Source organism: Bubalus kerabau, chromosome 1, assembly GCF_029407905.1.
Source record: "Bubalus kerabau isolate K-KA32 ecotype Philippines breed swamp buffalo chromosome 1, PCC_UOA_SB_1v2, whole genome shotgun sequence".
NCBI lineage: Eukaryota > Metazoa > Chordata > Mammalia > Artiodactyla > Bovidae > Bubalus > Bubalus kerabau.
In genome coordinates, this window is record NC_073624.1 from 279,848,266 (window position 1) to 279,865,287 (window position 17,022).

A 17,022-nucleotide genomic window follows, 5' to 3' on the forward strand; every position below is an offset into this window, starting at 1 on the left:
GCGACTTCACTTTCTCTTTTCACTTTCATGCATTGGAGAAGGAAATGGCAACCCACTCCAGTGTTCTTGCCTGGAGAATCCCAGGGACAGCGGAGCTTGGTGGGCTGCTGTCTATGGGGTCGCACAGAGTCGGACATGACTGAAGTGACTTAGCAGCAGCAGCAGCAATTTCCCTGTGATAATCAGAAGTCACCCGGACTGTAGAGCATCTCCTTTCTCTCCTTTTACCTGTTTGTTCCTCAGTTTCCAGTTCAGTTTGCTTTGTTCCCTGGTGGAAGCATTCCTCCCTTAAGAACCAAGATTTCCAAACCAGAAATGCGCAGAGTTGAGGGGAAGGGAACCAAGCATTCTGAGAGAGCGTTATTCAACGTAATAGGTTACTCCCACTTCCACCACTTAATTATCACATTCAGACATTCTGAGTATGAGAGAATCAGTACCATGTTTTGGCTGTTGAATCAAAACATGTACTGCCTTTTGCACCATAACACCTGTCCTTTGAGGGCATTCTCTCTCAACTGTCGTCATAATGCAGTGTTCAGTAAGCTGTCTTACTAGTCTATCAGGTCATGGCCTTCTGGAGTTTCAGGGTCGTGGTAAGACCAGTGAATTTCATAAGCACAAGCCCTTTGGTGTACTTCTTTTGCCATGGCATGAGTTTCTTGATCCAAAATAATGTTGTGGGAATGCCATGCTGGGGAGTAAGGCGCTCCTTAAGTTCATACATGGTGGTGCTGGCAGAGGTATTAAAAGCAAGGAACACAAACGCATGAGGACAAATTGCTGTCCCCTCCATGATGGAAGAAGTCCAGTTAATTAACCTGCCGCTGGGTGGCTGGCTGGATCTCAGGAAGCACGCATATGGGGGCTCAGCACTTGTCTCTGCTGGGCGCAGCCCCAGCATGCAGCAGCAGCAGTCCCCTCAGCCTGTGCGTGCTTGGAAGCTGGGCACCGCCTTCATCCCTGCCACCTTGGCCATTGCCCACGGGCACTTTAAACAGGTGCTAGGGTAGCTTGGGGAGGAGGCACACTGACACCCCCAGAATGTGTCTTCTTCCGCTGGGTTATTGAAAGCTCCCTCTCCAAAGGAGATGCCCTTTGGTGATATTCATATAGGACACAAAATCCCTTTACTTTTACCGACTCTGAGAGTCATGGCTCTCAAGTTGTGCAGGTGGCTAAAATTCACATATATTGTCTGGATAGAAGAGCCCAACATACTAATTAGCCAAATGGATTAAACCCAGGGGAGTTCTTGTTTGGGCATAGATGGAGTAGCCCTTGAGCATTGCTTTAGCTATTTTATTCATCCAGAGTGATGCTTCATAATTTTTTTGAGTTGTATCGACTGATATCAGCACAGAGGAAGCTCGGATCATCATATTCTATCAGAGACCTCAGCTTTCACATGTATGAAATCCTTGACAGGAGCTAACAGATAATGCAGTCTAGGAACCTGCCATCCTAAAGGTATCTCAGATCTGCTACCATGTCCCACTTTCTCCTCCACCAGTCACCTAATGATATGATCTTGTCTCTACCCTTGTAGCCCAAGGACCCCTTAGGTATGCAACTGCTCTCCACCCACCTCCCCTTACCCCCTCAGTACTTCCAAAGGACTATATGTCAGTACATTAGTCAAGAGTCATAAACTAAAAAGGATGGAGGGGAACCTCAGTAGTAATTAAGAATCATCCTCCTGATTGACTTCCTTATTCTTCCCTAATGCTTACAAATACTTTGATATTTTCTATAGCAATTATAGTACCTCAGAAGCAAGTGGCCTAATAAAACGATGGACTAGCTTATTAAAGGCTGTGTTTCTGAGGAAGTGTTTTTCTCAAAAAGAAGTCAAGTTACATATGTGTCATGCAGATTTCTGAGAGGAGGCTAAGAAGGACTCTCATCTCAGTTTATGATTATTGACCTCACTTGATCATCCAAATAAATCATCCTGTTTCACCTTCCTAGTACCTGCTCATTTGAAGTCGTTTGGCCAAGATCACTCTACAGTTAGAAAGCCTCAGTCTCCACAGCCTAGTCCATTTAAGGAAACTGGTGCAATGTCATTAAGATTGAATAGAGTATTTCTGCACATCCCATAAATCCTGGGGTGTCCTGGCTTGGATTAATTAGTGCTGGCAACCTCCTCCTCTTTACCTTGGAGAAAGAACTGTGCCTGTGCCGATATTTAAAAAATGATCTATTGATTTTATTATCAACTGCAGAACCATTTTGCTGATCTGGTACCTGAATAGATGTGAAAACTTCATACCCAACAGCCCTCTAGATCTGTTTGTTAGCGAAGTAGATCAGAAAGGCACCCTGGCTAATAAAGAGCTGCTGCTGCTGCTGCTAAGTCGATTCAGTCATGTCCGACTCTGTGCGACCCCATAGACCGCAGCCCATCAGGCTCCCCCCTCCCTGGCATTCTCCAGGCAAGAACACTGGAGTGGGTTGCCATTTCCTTCTCCAATGCATGAAAGTGAAAAGTGAAAGCGAAGTCACTCAGTCGTGTCCGACTCTTAGCGACCCAATGAACTGCAGCCTACCAGGCTCCTCCATCCATGGGATTTGCCAGGCAAGAGTACTGGAGTGGGGTGCCATTGCCTTCTCCATAATAAAGAGCAGACCTCATTAATTACTGGCTTTGGTCCCCTTCAGAGCCTAGCACACCTTGGAGTATGGAATTATCTGGAAACTGACTTCCTGACTTTACCTGTACAGGTGAAGCTCACTATTTACAGAGGAGAAAAAGTACAGCCAGCCAGAACATGGTTTTTTGTTCAGCTATAATCTTCTCCGCTTTCAAGAAAGCAGTTGAAACTTCAGGGTCCTTGGTTTATTGACAGTGCTGGCAGGGCTGTTGGCAGTGTCTGTGACAGCCCTGTATTTTCTTTTCTGAGTTTTTATTTACATAAATTCAAATGCACAGGTATTAAGTACTTGGTTCAGTAAATTTTGACAATTATACAAATTCACAAAACTACTAAACAAAATAAAATACAGAACATTTCCATCACCCCAGAAACGTGATCTTTTGTCCCTTTGCAGTCAGTTCCCTTCTCCTCTACACACTCATCTCATAAACAATTACTGTTTTGATTTCTGAAACTATAGATTACAGTTACTTATTCTTAGATTTCATGGACATAAAATCAGGTATTGTGTGCTTTTTTATGTCTGGCTTTCACTAAACTAATGTTTTGAGATTTATCTGTGTTTCTGTGTGTATCAGTAGTTTTTTCTTTCTATTGCTGATATTCTGAATCTACTAACAATTTATTTTTCCATTTATAGACTTTCTGGTTGTTTCTAGTTTGGGCTTGTTTAGATTTTCTTTTTTAAAAAGATTCAGATTATCTGGGATAGATTTCATGCAAAATTGTGAAAATATGTTTTGCAAAGAGGAGATTTCTCTAACAAAGCTTTATTCCTTTTCTGAAGAGAAAATAGAATTGCATTTGTTTTGGAGCAGAGAGGATTTCACATGGACTTCTAAATATTCTCAGCTGTAAGATTTGAGGGACATGGAATTCTCTTCCAAGAGATCATGTGGCATCTCCTTTACCAAAGGACCTTAATGATACTCATTCTGATTGATGTGGGATAATTTGGATGAAATTCAGAGGCACAGGGAAGGATCAAATCAGTATATTTCAGATGTTATTTTTATCTCCAAGCTGATTTAGCCACCATTCTTTCAAAAAACTACTTCATTAACTGCCATGGTGCAGACATGTGCTTTGCTGTTTGACTGCTGCTGCTGCTACTGCTAAGTCGCTTCAGTCGTGTCCGACTTTGTGCGACCCCATAGACGGCAGCCCACCAGGCTCCCCCATCCCTGGGATTCTCCAGGCAAGAATACTGGAGTGGGTTGCCATTTCCTTCTCCAATGCATGAAAGTGAAAAGTGAAAAGTGAAAGTGAAGTCGCTCAGTCGTGTCTGACTCTTCACGACCCCATGGTCTGCAGGCCACCAGACTCCTCCATCCATGGGATTTTCCAGGCAAGAGTACTGGAGTGGGGTGCCATTGCCTTCTCTGACTAGACTCTCTATTTTACTTGTAAGAAAAACTTCAGCTTCCCTTGATATGTTGAAATAGCACCCTGTGCCTCATTATTCAGTCATTTGTTCATTTAACACATTCCTGTGTACCAACTTTGCTTGAAGTTAATGTTGAATAAAGCTTACTTCTTTTGATATTATATGAATTGGTTGATGTCTCTTATAAGGGCCCAATATAAAAGTGTTCTGTGTTATTGCTTGGTTTATAGTTAAGATGCTAAACATGCAGGGAGCAGTCACTTGATTCGTTACGGCAAAGACCCGGCTTGTGCTTTCTCCAGACTGGAGGGTCACTCCATTTCCCGGAGGAGCAGGGAGATCAGACGTCCCGAGTTGCAGCAGCAGTGGTTTAACTTTCTGTCCTCATTTCTGGCCTCTTTTCTCCTGCTCTTTACCTCCTCCCCAGGGAAGGGTGAATGCCTTCCTTGGTTGATGGATATGGGAGGAGAGACTGTGCACATTCAGCTCAGCTTTTCTTTCTGCTCCTCAGCCGATAAAGGGTGTTATTATCTACAGTCTGCCACATGGTGAAAATGACCTGCCTTTGAAGAGCTGAGACAGAGGGCTGAAGCTGTACAGTTCTGCCAGGAAGTGCATGAACAAGTGAGTTAAATTCACGAGTGAAATACTGACAAGACTTTTTGACTTCAGCTCTAAAGCTATGTTATACAGGCAAATTTTCCAGTAAAGAAAGTAGATATTTTGAGTGTATTATCTTTAAGTATATCCGTTTCACTAAACTTTTATGTTTTTATTTGTGGTAGGGTGGGGAAGAGGATATGGCAAAATATAATTTTAAAATATATGTAATTCATACAAATATGTGATGAGTACACATGAAAGATGCAGTTCACTTTACAGGAAAGTCAAGCTGGTTCAAAGAGGATATAAGAGACTGAAAGAAAGTGAAAGACAGCTAAGACCAATTCCTCAGCTAGATACAAAACTAGTTAATGTTCTATAGAGCAATAAATTTCAAACTTTGAATATCATTTCTGCTAAAAAGAAATTATTTATATCTCTACTGGACAAAAAAAATGTAACTTATCTTTTCTAAGTAAATAAATAGCTTTACAGAATCAGGGCCTTAATCAAAAGTAGATAACATGTCCAAGTCATCTTTCCATATATCAGATGACCCTTGTTAGATATCATATCTTAACAGAAAGCTCTAGTGTGGCTTTCAAAAGGCATGAAGTGATTTTTTTTTTCTTGCTTTATTTGCAAGTGTGGGTACTCTTCTTAACAGTTGTTATTTATCAGGACACCAAAAATCCTAAAAACACAAGCACCCATTCAATAGAAAAGAAAACACTCTGGCCTGGAATATGGCCAGCTGAAGTCAGTTGTCACTAACTGGGCACCTTCACGTGACACCATGAGTAACATTCCTAAAGCCAATCCACGCCCTAGAGCATCTGCTATGGACTGAATAGTTGTCTTTCCCCCAAATCCATGTGATGAAATCTGAAATCATCCCCACACATACCTCCCCCAGTGTGATAGTGTCAGGGGATGGAGCCTTAAATGATTCAGTTCAGTTCAGTCGCTCAGTTGTGTCCAACTCTGCAACCCCATGGACCGCACCACACCAGGCCTCCCTGTCCATCACCAGCTCCTGGAGTTTACCCAAACTCATGTCCATTGAGTCAGTGATGTCATCCAGCCATCTCATCCTCTGTCATCCCCTTCTCCTCCTGCCCTCAATCTTTCCCAGCATCAGGGTCTTTTCAAATCAGTCAGTTCTTCCCATCAGGTGATCAAAGTATTGGAGCTTCAGCTTCAGCATCAGTCCTTCCAATGAACACCCAGGACTGATCTCCTTTAGGATGGACTGGATTGATCTCCTTGTAGTCCAAGGGACTCTCAAGAGTCTTCTCCAACACCACAGTTCAAAAGCATCGATTCTTCTGCACTCAGCTTTTTTTATAGTCCAACTCTCACATCCATACATGACCACTGGAAAAACCATAGCTTTCACTAGATGGACCTTTGTTGACAAAGTAATGTCTCTTGCTTTTTAATATGCTGTCTAGGTTGGTCATAACTTTCTTTCCAAGGAGTAAGCATCTTTTAATTTCATGCCTGCAGTCACCATCTGCAGTGATTTGGGAGCTCAAAAAAATAAAGTCAGCCACTATTTCCCCATCTATTTGCTATAAAGTGATGGGACCAGATGCCATGATCTTTGTTTTCTGAATGTTGAGCTTTAAGCCAACTATTTCACTCTCCACTTTCACTTTCATCAAGAGGCTCTTTAGTTCTTCACTTTCTGCCATAAGGGTGGTGTCATCTGCATGTCTGAGGTTATTTATATTTCTCCTGGCCATCTTGATTCCAGCTTGTGCTTCATCCAGCCAAGCGTTTCTCCTGGTGTACTCTGCATATAAGTTAAATAAGCAGGGTGACAATATACAGCCCTGACGTACTCCTTTTCCTATTTGGAACCAGTATGTTGTTCCATGTCCAGTTCTAACTGTTGCTTCCTGACCTGCATACAAATTTGTCAGAAGGCAGGTCAGATGGTCTGGTATTCCCATCTCTTTCAGAATTTTCCACAGTTTATTGTGATCTACATAGTCAAAGGCTTTGGCATAGTCAATAAAGCAGAAAGAGATGGTTTTCTGAAATTCTCTTGCTTTTTCAATGACCCAGTGGATGTTGGCAATTTGATCTCTGGTTCCTCTGCCTTTTCTAAAACCAGCTTGAACATCTGGAAGTTCATGGTTCATGTATTGCTGAAGCCTGGCTTGGAGAATTTTGAGCATTAGTTTACTAGTGTGTGAGATGAGTGCAATTGTGCAGTAGTTTGAGCACTCTTTGACATTGCCTTTCTTTGGGATTGGAATGAAAACTGACCTTTTCCAGTCCTGTGGCCACTGCTGAGTTTTCCAAATTTGCTGGCATATTGAATGCAGCACTTTCACAGCATCATCTTTCAGGTTTTGAAATAGGTCAACTGGAATTTCATCACCTCCACTAGCTTTGTTCATAGTGATGCTTCCTAAGGCCCACTTGACTTCACATTGCAGGATGTCTGGCTCTAGGTGAGTGATCACATCATCGTGATTATCTGGGTTGTGAAAATCTTTTTTGTACAGTTCTTCTGTGTATTCTTGCCACCTCTTAATATCTTCTGCTTCTGTTAGGTCCATACCATTTCTGTCCTTTATCAAGCCCATCTTTGCATGAAATGTTCCCTTGGTATCTCTAATTTTCTTGAAGAGATCTCTAGTCTTTCCCATTCTATTGTTTTCCTCTATTTCTTTGCACTGATCGCTGAGCCCTCTTAATGGGATTAGTCTCTAAGAAGAGACATGAGAGAGCTAGTTTCCTCTCTTTACTCTCTGCCAGGGCGGATATAAGGGAAGACGGCCACTTGTGAAAAAGGGAGAGAGTCTTCACCAGATACCAGATCTGCTGGCTCTACCTTGGACTTCCAGCCTATAGCACTGTGAGGAATAAATGACTATTATTAAGCCACCCCATCTATGATATTCTATTAATAGCAACCCAGATTAAGACCGCATCTATGCAGTGGTTGATTTTGGATAGAAGTCTTTACCTTTTAGATGAGTAAATTATCAAATGTGCCTTCAGACTGCTGAGTTAATTGACTTGTTTAATAGAGTTCTTTCCTGTCTGGACCATAGCATGTAGTTTACATAGTGTTAGCCTTTACTTTTATTGCCCATGTGAATACTAAGTATGTGATATCAGCCATGGTTTTATTGTGAATTATTAATAGTTAGCTCTTCCAACAACAATTGACTGGAAAGTTTGCTTCTTCTTGAAACCACACTTGGTTTCTATGACATAAACATAGAACAGAGCATTTGTCTACTTCTTAGCCACAGCTGGAAGCTAAGAAGCTAGTTCATCTAAAAAATGTATCATCATTTTAACTAAAGAAAAATGGAACTAGGACATAAAGCTGTTCCATGCTGTTTTGTAGTGGAATGTACTCTGTCAACTGCTTAGCCGTAGTAACTTAGAATTACAATCGTCTGTAGGAAAACAGAAATTCTGAGGGAGCAGAAATAACCTGGTATCTATTTATAGATGAAATCGCTTGGCTATCCCATTGCTTCTTTTTATAGGATCAGGAATTGAAAGCAGGGATATGATTAGAAACTGTATTATGATTCAAAACAGTGAAGAAAGACTTAAATAATTATTAACAATTTACTGAATTGTAAAAGTTCAGTTTTTTCCATCCAAGATCATCTTGTACCTTTCATAGAAGAGTCAGTTGAGAAAGTTGGACTGTAGCCATTTGTGTATAAAATTGGTATAGATTTACAAGGAGCTACCTAGAGAAATTCAATGCTTCCTCTTTGAAAAAAGAGAATTTTTGCATAGTGAAATATGTCAAGAAGCCAAATAAAGGTATTGTTGTTGTTGTTTAGTTGCTAAGTGATATCCAACTCTTTTGCAACCCCGTAGACTGTAGCCCACCAGGCTCCTCTGTCCATGGAATTCTCCAGGCAGGAATGCTGGAGGGGGTTGCCATCCCCTCCCCCAGGGGTCTTCTCAACCCAGGGATCGAACCCACATCTCCTGAATTACAGGTAGATTCTTTACCACTGAGCCACCAGGAAAGCCCCAAATAAAAGTTTAGATGGACATTAATGTGTATTCTGCATGCTAGGCTTCTGTTAAAATTGTTTTATGTACTTATTTTAGTGGGCTGCATTAAGCTAAATTCAAAGCTAGACATTTCCCTCTTTTGATATCAGAATGTAGAAAGGAGTATTGTCAAGATAAAAAAAAAAAATGCCAGATGTAATGAGTTTTACCCTTTATTTGAGGATATTAAATTTTACCATGGAGAATGAGATTAAAAAACTGATGGAAGAAGCTTGTCTTTGTTAAGAAATAAGTAGGTTGGTGACCCATGAGATATGTTAGACAAATAAAGGAAGTAGAAAGTTTGTGTGTGAACACAGAAAGTGAGAGAAGGAACAAACAAGTAGTCACTAAACATTTATCATATGCTAGCTATACACAGCCTTCCCTGGTAGCTTAGCTGGTAACGAATCTACCTACAATGCAGGAGACCCCGGTTCAATTTCTGGGTCGGGAAGATCCCCTGGAGAAGGGAAAGGCTACCCACTCCAGTATTCTTGGACTTCCCTGGTGGCTCAGCTGGTAAAGAATCTGCCTGCAATGAGAGAGACCTGGGTTCGGTCCCTGGGTGGAGAAGACCCCTGGGGGAGGGGATGGCAACCCCCTCCAGCATTCCTGCCTGGAGAATTCCATGGACAGAGGAGTCTGGTGGGCTGCAGTCCATGGGATTGCAAAGAGTCAGACACAACTGAGCGACTAAGCACAGCACAGCACATGACAGGGCTCTGCGTGGGAACCTCAGTATTTGTGAGAGCCAGAATCAGCTATTCATGAGTGCAAGTCATTCTGGCCCTACCTATCCGCTGCCAGATAAAAACCATCGCTGCTCATCACGCTATCACACTGATTGTTGAGCGACACTGTGGCCACAGGCGCTTGCCTCTGGATAGTGAACACACAGGAACCATTGTCTCAAGGTGATTGCTCACCTGACAACAGGTATTGAGAGAAAAACGTTTCAAACGCTTGGAACCAGACTCGTACCCCGCAGGCAGTGGGCTTTCTGTTGGTATCCCTTTATCACGCCCGCCGTGGATCAGCCTCTCTGACCCTCACGGTGCGTCACCGATGGCAGTGGTGGCCACTGCCCCTTCATCTGTCTGGACCCGCACGGCTCCCCTTCACCGGCCGTGTTTGTCGGCTCTCTCCGCTCTGCCCTCCTTTCTGGCTCCTCTTCCCTGGCTCTCCCTCTCCCTTTCTCACTGTCTGCATAATCTGCCCTTTCTCCTTCCCACCTTCCCTTCCTTCCCCCTTTTCATCTTCCCCTCTCCCCTTCCTTTCTTATCTGTTTCCTGTCCTTTCCCTTCTTCTCTTTTCCTCTGTTTCTTTCTCTCTCTTCTTTTTCTGTTTCTCTTGACTCTCCTTGCTGGGGCTTCTGCATGGTTTACTTTAGAAAGATTTTAGGGTGGTTTAATGGGAGAAGACAGAATGATAGTATTTGTGAAAGTAGGTGAAAAAGATAAATGGAAATCTTGGGTGGAGATAGAAAGTCAAAGTAGAAATACTGCACTCTGCAGAGCCCTCCTTATTAGAGAAGAGCCACACATCGGGCTCAATCTTCCAAAGTTGATGTGAAAGGGGAAACTGATGAGTATTCCCAACTCTTGGGCATATTGCTAGTGTGAACAGAACTGGGCTCTGTTAGTAAGGAGTGAGGTTATTGAGTAGAAAACTAGACAGTGTCTCTTACACCCTGTTGGTGGGAATCGTGTCGTGTGGAGACCCCTAACTGAGGGCATGGAGTGCTAGACGCTGAGCTTTGCAGCTTGGAACAAAGTCGCGGTTCTGATAGTGAGTGAGGAAACTGGGAAGGTGAAGGCAGCACTCAGAGTTTCTTACAGCGTCCTTCCAGGCTGATAGTGACGTTCAAAGCATAATTCAGTGATAATTAAAAAATCAGCAGGACCTCCTAATATATTCTGGATAACTCTTTTATAGTTCAACCTACAGGAAGATATTAAAGTTTTCTCAATAAATATTTTTTAGGTACTGAAGCCTGAGGCCCAGCATCGGATTTTCGTTGCTGGCACTAGCCTCTCCTTGAAAGAACCAGCATGACTTGGAGGTAGCTGAATCTGTGCTTGGGGCCAGAAGAAACAGGTCTTCGCTGAAGTCAGTCACAGGGCCCTTCTGGGAGGGGGCCCTCTTCCTCCACATTGGTTCTTTGTGGAGGGTAACAGCGCCTGTTAAAGACGGAGGGAGTCTCCTCTGGATGCAGGGAATCAGGCGCGATATCCCACTTTGCCAGTAGATGGAGACACCTGTCTAGCCGGTGGGGATTCCTAACCAGAAACCCTTAAGTTTGCGCACTGAATAGGAATCAGTATTTTCTGTCATCAATTGTTATCTTGACCCTTTACTGGGCTTCCCTGGTTGGTGGCTTAGAGGTTAAAGGTGCTGCCTGCAAGGCGAGAGACCCGGGTTCAATCCCTGGGTCGGGAAGATCCCCTAGAGAAGGAAATGGCAAACCACTCCAGTATTCTTGCCTGGAGAATCCCATGTCCGGAGGAGCCTGGTAGGTTACAGTCCACAGGGTCACAAAGAGTCAGACACGACTGAGCGACTTCACTGAAGGATCAATTGTTATCTTGACCCTTTACTACTCGATTTTACTTAGAGTGAGATATATATGTTTGAATAGTAATATAAGCATCAGTATTTAGTTGTATATACTCAATTTTAATTAGTGGTAATTAATGCTGCAAGTGAAAGAGGAGAGTTAAAAAGTTGGCTTAAAGCTTAACATTCAGAAAACTAAGATCATGGCATCTGGTCCCATCACCTCACGGCAAATAGATGGGGAAACAGTGGAAACAGTGGCTGGCTTTATTTGGGGGGGCTCCAAAATCACTGCAGATGGTGATTGCAGCCATGAAATTAAAAGATGCTTACTCCTTGGAAAGAAAGTTATGACCAACCTAGATAGCATATTCAAAAGCAGAGACACTACTTTGCCAACAAAGGTCCATCTAGTCAAGGCTATGGTTTTTCCAGTGGTCATGTATGGATGTGAGAGTTGGACTGTGAAGAAAGCTGAGCGCCAAAGAATTGGTGCTTTTGAACTGTGGTGTGGGAGAAGACTCTTGAGAGTCCCTTGGACTGCAAGGAGATCCAACCAGTCCATTCTAAAGGAGATCAGTCCTGGGTGTTCATTGGAAGGAATGATGCTAAAGCTGAAACTCCAATACTTTGGCCACCTCATGCAAAGAGTTGACTCATTGGAAAAGACTCTGATGCTGGGAGGGATTGGGGCAGGAAGAGAAGGGGACGGCAGAGGATGAGATGGCTGGATGGCATCACCGACTTGATGGACATGAGTTTGAGTAAACTCCAGGAGCTGGTGATGGACAGGGAGGCCTGGCGTGCTGCGATTCATGGGGTTGCGAAGAGTCGGACATGACTGAGCGACTGAACTGAACTGAACTGAATGCTGCAAGAAAATATTATTCAAGACAATGCCAATGATTTATATATAAATTAAGAATATACATACAAATTACAGATGAGAAAAACTTCCCAGATAAATAAGGTATCTTGTAGAAGAACCAGTGGAAAACTGATTAGGTGAGTTTAGCTGCTGTGGCCACAAAGCTTTCAGTCTAGTGTTCAATCTTGGCTGTACATAGTAATCATTAAGGCAGTTAAAAAAAGTACTGATGCCTGAGCCTTGTTCAAGAGATTCTGATTTAATTAGTCTGAGGTGGAACCTAAGCATCGACTGTTTTAAGTTTCACAGGTGATTCTGTTGTGCAGCCAGCATGAGAGCGCCCCACTGGCCTGTGGCCGACACTAGCCTGTGTTGTGGTCAGTTGCCTAAAAGGACCTGTCGCCCCTGATACCACAGGTGACCTGCTGGACGTCACCTGTGGAACCAGGAAGGCTTCTGCTCTTTGGTGTAGAAAAGCTTCTGTGTGTGCATGTCCTCCGTGATGGGCACATTTCATCACTGTGGAGAGAAATATTTAAAAAAATAAACTTAAAAAGGTCATACTTTGCGCTTTATTCAACTTTGCTGTTCGTTAGTCATTTTCCAGTAAGTATTCTTTGTATAAAAGGGACACAAGAAAGCTTTGGACTTTGCCCATATCAGGGAGGGAGTCACCCAGGGTTGAGGCCTTGGGCGTCACTGCCGTGAGTTCGGGCCCATGTGGCGCTGCCAAGGCCAGCGGCCTGCGGTGGTGAGGGTGAGTTATACTGCGTTCAGACAGGGAGCCTGAATGGCCTTTTCCTCAGTTACTTTTCACAACAGCCTATGAGAGAACGCTCTCGTTGTCATTTCTACATGTGAGGCAGCTGACAGGAGTGCTTCAGTGACTCCCCCAGGGTTACCCAGCTGATAAGAGGTGGGACCAAACTATTTGGGGTTCTGACTACTGCACTTTACCCTTCTCATTTATACCTGTTCCCCTTAGGAGTGCAATGCCTTCAAGCAAATTAGCTGGTTCCACGGCTGTTTTCTTGTTCATTATCTGGAAATGTTATCTCTCAGGGTTGTACTGAGGCGTATAAGATACGCTGTATGAGAAAGCTCTCAGGAGCCTGAGAGCACAGCGCGGAAGCCTGTAAAATTCCCATCCCATTGCTGGATACACTCTGATGATCATTCTGACACTTAGTCTGCCTCTTTAGTCCCACAAAACCTCCAAACATTTTAAACCACTTAGATAATATGACTTTTAAACAGAGACATGTAGAAGCACAAAGTCCAAAAAATCCATTCATTCCTTGAGCAGTTATTTGCTAACCACTTACCAAGTGCCAGCTATTCCACTGAGGATGTAAAGTTAAATGAGCCACGAATCACACTTCGAAGGAGCGTCTCATCTGGGAGCCCAAAGACCTGCATCATGACTGCAGAATAGTGGTGTAAAATAGTAACTTCGCTGATATGCTAGAAATATTAACCCACAGTCCCTCGTATTTGTTGACTGCTATGTGCTCGGTATTGTGCTCAGTGCTTTTTGACTTTGAATTAATCCTCAAAAATTCCTTAAGAGGTAGATATGAAGTAGGTGTTAATAATATATCCACGTGTAGACGAGGAAACTAAGGCCCAGAAAGGTGACATAGCTTGCTCAAGGTCTCACATCGCATAACATAAGCACTTGATCTTATTATTTCACTTGCACTGATCTCTCTACATCCACATGTGATAAATGACAAAAAGGAATGCTGCAGCATGGGAAGTCCCTTCATGCTGCAAAATACACAGCTTAGATGGTGGGTCATTTATACACCAGATCATAAAAGGTCAAAGTCATGAATGGAATTCACTACAGTTCAGTTCAGTTGCTCAGTCGTGTCAGACTCTTTGTGTCTCCACGGACTACAGCACACCAGGCTTCCTTGTCCATCACCAAGTCACAAAATGCTCAAATTCATGTCCATCGAGTTGGTGATGCCATCCAACCATCTCATCCCCTTCTCCTCCTGCCCTCAATCTTTCCCAGCATCAGGGTCTTTTCCAGTGAGTCAGTTCTTCATGTCAAGTGTCCATAGTATTGGAGCTTCAACTTCAGCATCAGTCCTTCCAATGAATATTCAAGACTGAATTTCCTTTAGGATGGACTGGTTGGATTGTCTTGCTGTCCAAGGGACTCTCAAGAGTCTTCTCCAGCACCACAGTTCAAAAGCATCAATTCTTCAGTGCTCAGCTTTCTTTATAGCCCAACTCTCACATCCATACACGACTACTGGAAAAACCATAGCTTTGACTACATGGACCTTTGTTGGTAAAGTAATGTCTCTGCTTTTTAACAAGCTGTCTAGGTTGGTCATAGCTTTTCTTCCAAGGAGCAAGCATATTTTAATTTCATGGCTGCAGTCATCATCTGCAGTAATTTTGGAGCCCCCAAAAATAAAGTCTGACACTGTTTCCACTGTTTCCCCATCTATTTGCCATGAAGTGATGGGACCAGATGCCATGATCTTAGTTTTCTGATGTTGAGTTTTAAGCCAGCTTTTTTACTCTCCTCTTTCACTTTCATCAAGAGGCTCTTTAGTTCCTCTTCACTTTCTTCGACAAGTGTGGTGTCATCTGCATATCTGAGGTTATTTATATTTCTCCCAGCAATCTTGATTTCACCTTATGCTTCATCCTGTCCGGCATTTCTCATGATGTACTCTGCATATAAGTTAAATAAGCAGGGTGACAATATACAGCCTTGATGTATTCCTTTCCCAATTTGGAACCAGTCCATTGTTCCATGTCTGGTTCTAATCATTGCTTCTTAACCTGCGTACAGATTTCTCAGGAGGCAGCTAAGGTGGTCTGGTATTCCCATCTCTTTCAGAATTTTCCACTGTTGTGATCCACACTGTCAAAGGTTTGATCATAGTCAATGAAGCAAAACTAGATGTTTTTCTGGAATTCCCTTGCTTTTTCTATGATCCAGCAGATGTTGGCGATTTGATCTCTGGTTTCTCTGCCTTTTCTAAAACCAGCTTGAACATCTGGAGGTTCATGGTTCACATATTGCTGAAGCCCGGCTTGGAGAATTTTGAGCATTATTTTACTAATAATGTGTGTTAGATGAGTACAGTTATGCGGTAGTTTGAGCATTCTTTGGCATTGCCTTTCTTTGGGATTGGAATGAAAACTGACCTTTTCCAGTCCTGTGGCCACTGCAGAGTTTTCCAATTTGCTGGCATATTAAGTGCAGCACTTTCACAGAATCATCTTTCAGGATTTGGAATAGCTCAACTGGAGTTCCATCACCTCCACTAGCTTTTTCATAATGATGCTTCTTAAGGCCCATTTGACTTTACATTCCACGATGTCTGGCTCTGGGTTAGTGATCACATCATCATGATTATCTGGGTCCTGAAGATATTTTTTGCACAGTTCTTCTGTGTATTCTTGCCATCTGTTGTTAATATCTTCTGCTTCTGTTACGTCCATACCATTTCTGTCCTTTATTGTGCTCATCTTTGCATGCAATGTTCCCTTGTTATCTCTAATTTTCTTGAAGGGACTATAGTCTTTCCCATTCTATTTTCCTCTATGTCTTTGCATTGATCACTGAGGAAGGCTTTCTTATCTCTCCTTGGTATTCTTTGGAACTCTGCATTCAAATGGGTATATCTTTCATTTTCTCCTTTGCCTTTCACTTCGCTTCATGAAAAGATGCTTTTCAACATCAAAAATAACCTTTCAGTGGAGTCCAGATACCGTCATAGAACTTTCATGCTTTGTGATGGATTTGAGTGCTAAGAGAAATTCCCAATCCAGATATTTCAATAAGCCCATTTGTTTATTGAAGCCTCAGCATCAATGGTCTTGTTGGTTCGATGGACAGCACTGATTAAAATACGAACATCAGCCCCAGAAGTGAAGCGCCACCTTGAAATGCTGGCAGTCATTGGTGTAGCAGTGCCTTCCTAGTCTGGTGGTTAAGTGGGGAGCAGAAATAAAGAAGGTGGCAGCCCCTGATTTTTAGATATAAATGGGGACTGAAGAGGGAAGAAGGACATTAACAAAGAGAGAGCAGGGTACTTGGGCCAGAAAGCCCATTGCACAATTTTGCCCTGAACACAGCAAAGGGACAGAGTTCCATTAAAGAAGCCTTTCTTTTTCACTCAGGAAGTGACTAAGTGGGAATAACTAGATATTCTGCTGTCATTTTTTCCCATTTAGTCTATTTGCCACCCCGCAACCAGGGTAATTTTGATAAAATGGGATGATGTCACTCTCCTGTTTGAAGTCCTTCAGCAGTCTCCATCTCCTTACCATGTTCTACCAGGCCCATTTGATTTCCTGCCAGTTTCTCAAACCTCAATTTACAGCAGTCTATGACTGTCATTTGTAGCGTATGTACTCTGTTAGCATTTTTCAGTGGTAAATTATTAGAAGACAAAGTGTCTGCCTATCCACAAGAATTATCGACACCACAGATACTGGGCTAAGTCAGATCCTCAGCTGTGTTCACGCTCTGTGACCCCTTTCCACCTTTATATCTGCCTTTTGCCCTCCTTTTATCCTGCCAAACTGGAGGTCAGGTATATTTTTCTGTTTTTACTATTTTTTTAAAAAAGCAAATCAAAGGCTGATCACAGGCCCGCATAGCAGGAGGTTTCTGTAGCTGCTGCCCTTCCTCTGAGACTCCCCGTAAGGGGCCTCCCTGCAGGAGCCCGTTCCATCTTGGCACCCGTTTGCTCTCCTGCTCTCGTTTTGGAGGACCCAGCATCCTGCCGGGCCCCTGCACTGTCATCTAAACAGCCCGCTCTCCCCGGAGGCTAGCAGCACCCACCCTTGTCTTACCTTCCAGCTCAAAACAGGACAACTGCAGAGCTTGCAGATACGAATTCAGGTCCCGGCCCACATGC

At 43.1% G+C, this 17,022-nt stretch overlaps 1 long non-coding RNA gene across 9 annotated transcripts in view; it reads left to right on the top strand.

Annotated features, from left to right (window-relative positions):
* LOC129641170 (uncharacterized) overlaps window positions 1-17,022 on the top strand; it is a 68,940-nt gene that overhangs the window by 12,132 nt on the left and 39,786 nt on the right. For 5 of the 9 annotated variants that reach the window (XR_008709199.1, XR_008709221.1, XR_008709233.1 and 2 more), the window contains exon 2: window positions 4,559-4,671. The exons of the other annotated variants lie outside the window; for them this stretch is intronic. This is a non-coding gene — a long non-coding RNA (uncharacterized LOC129641170). The remainder of the gene's footprint in view (window positions 1-4,558; window positions 4,672-17,022) is intronic. 9 annotated transcript variants of the gene reach the window in all.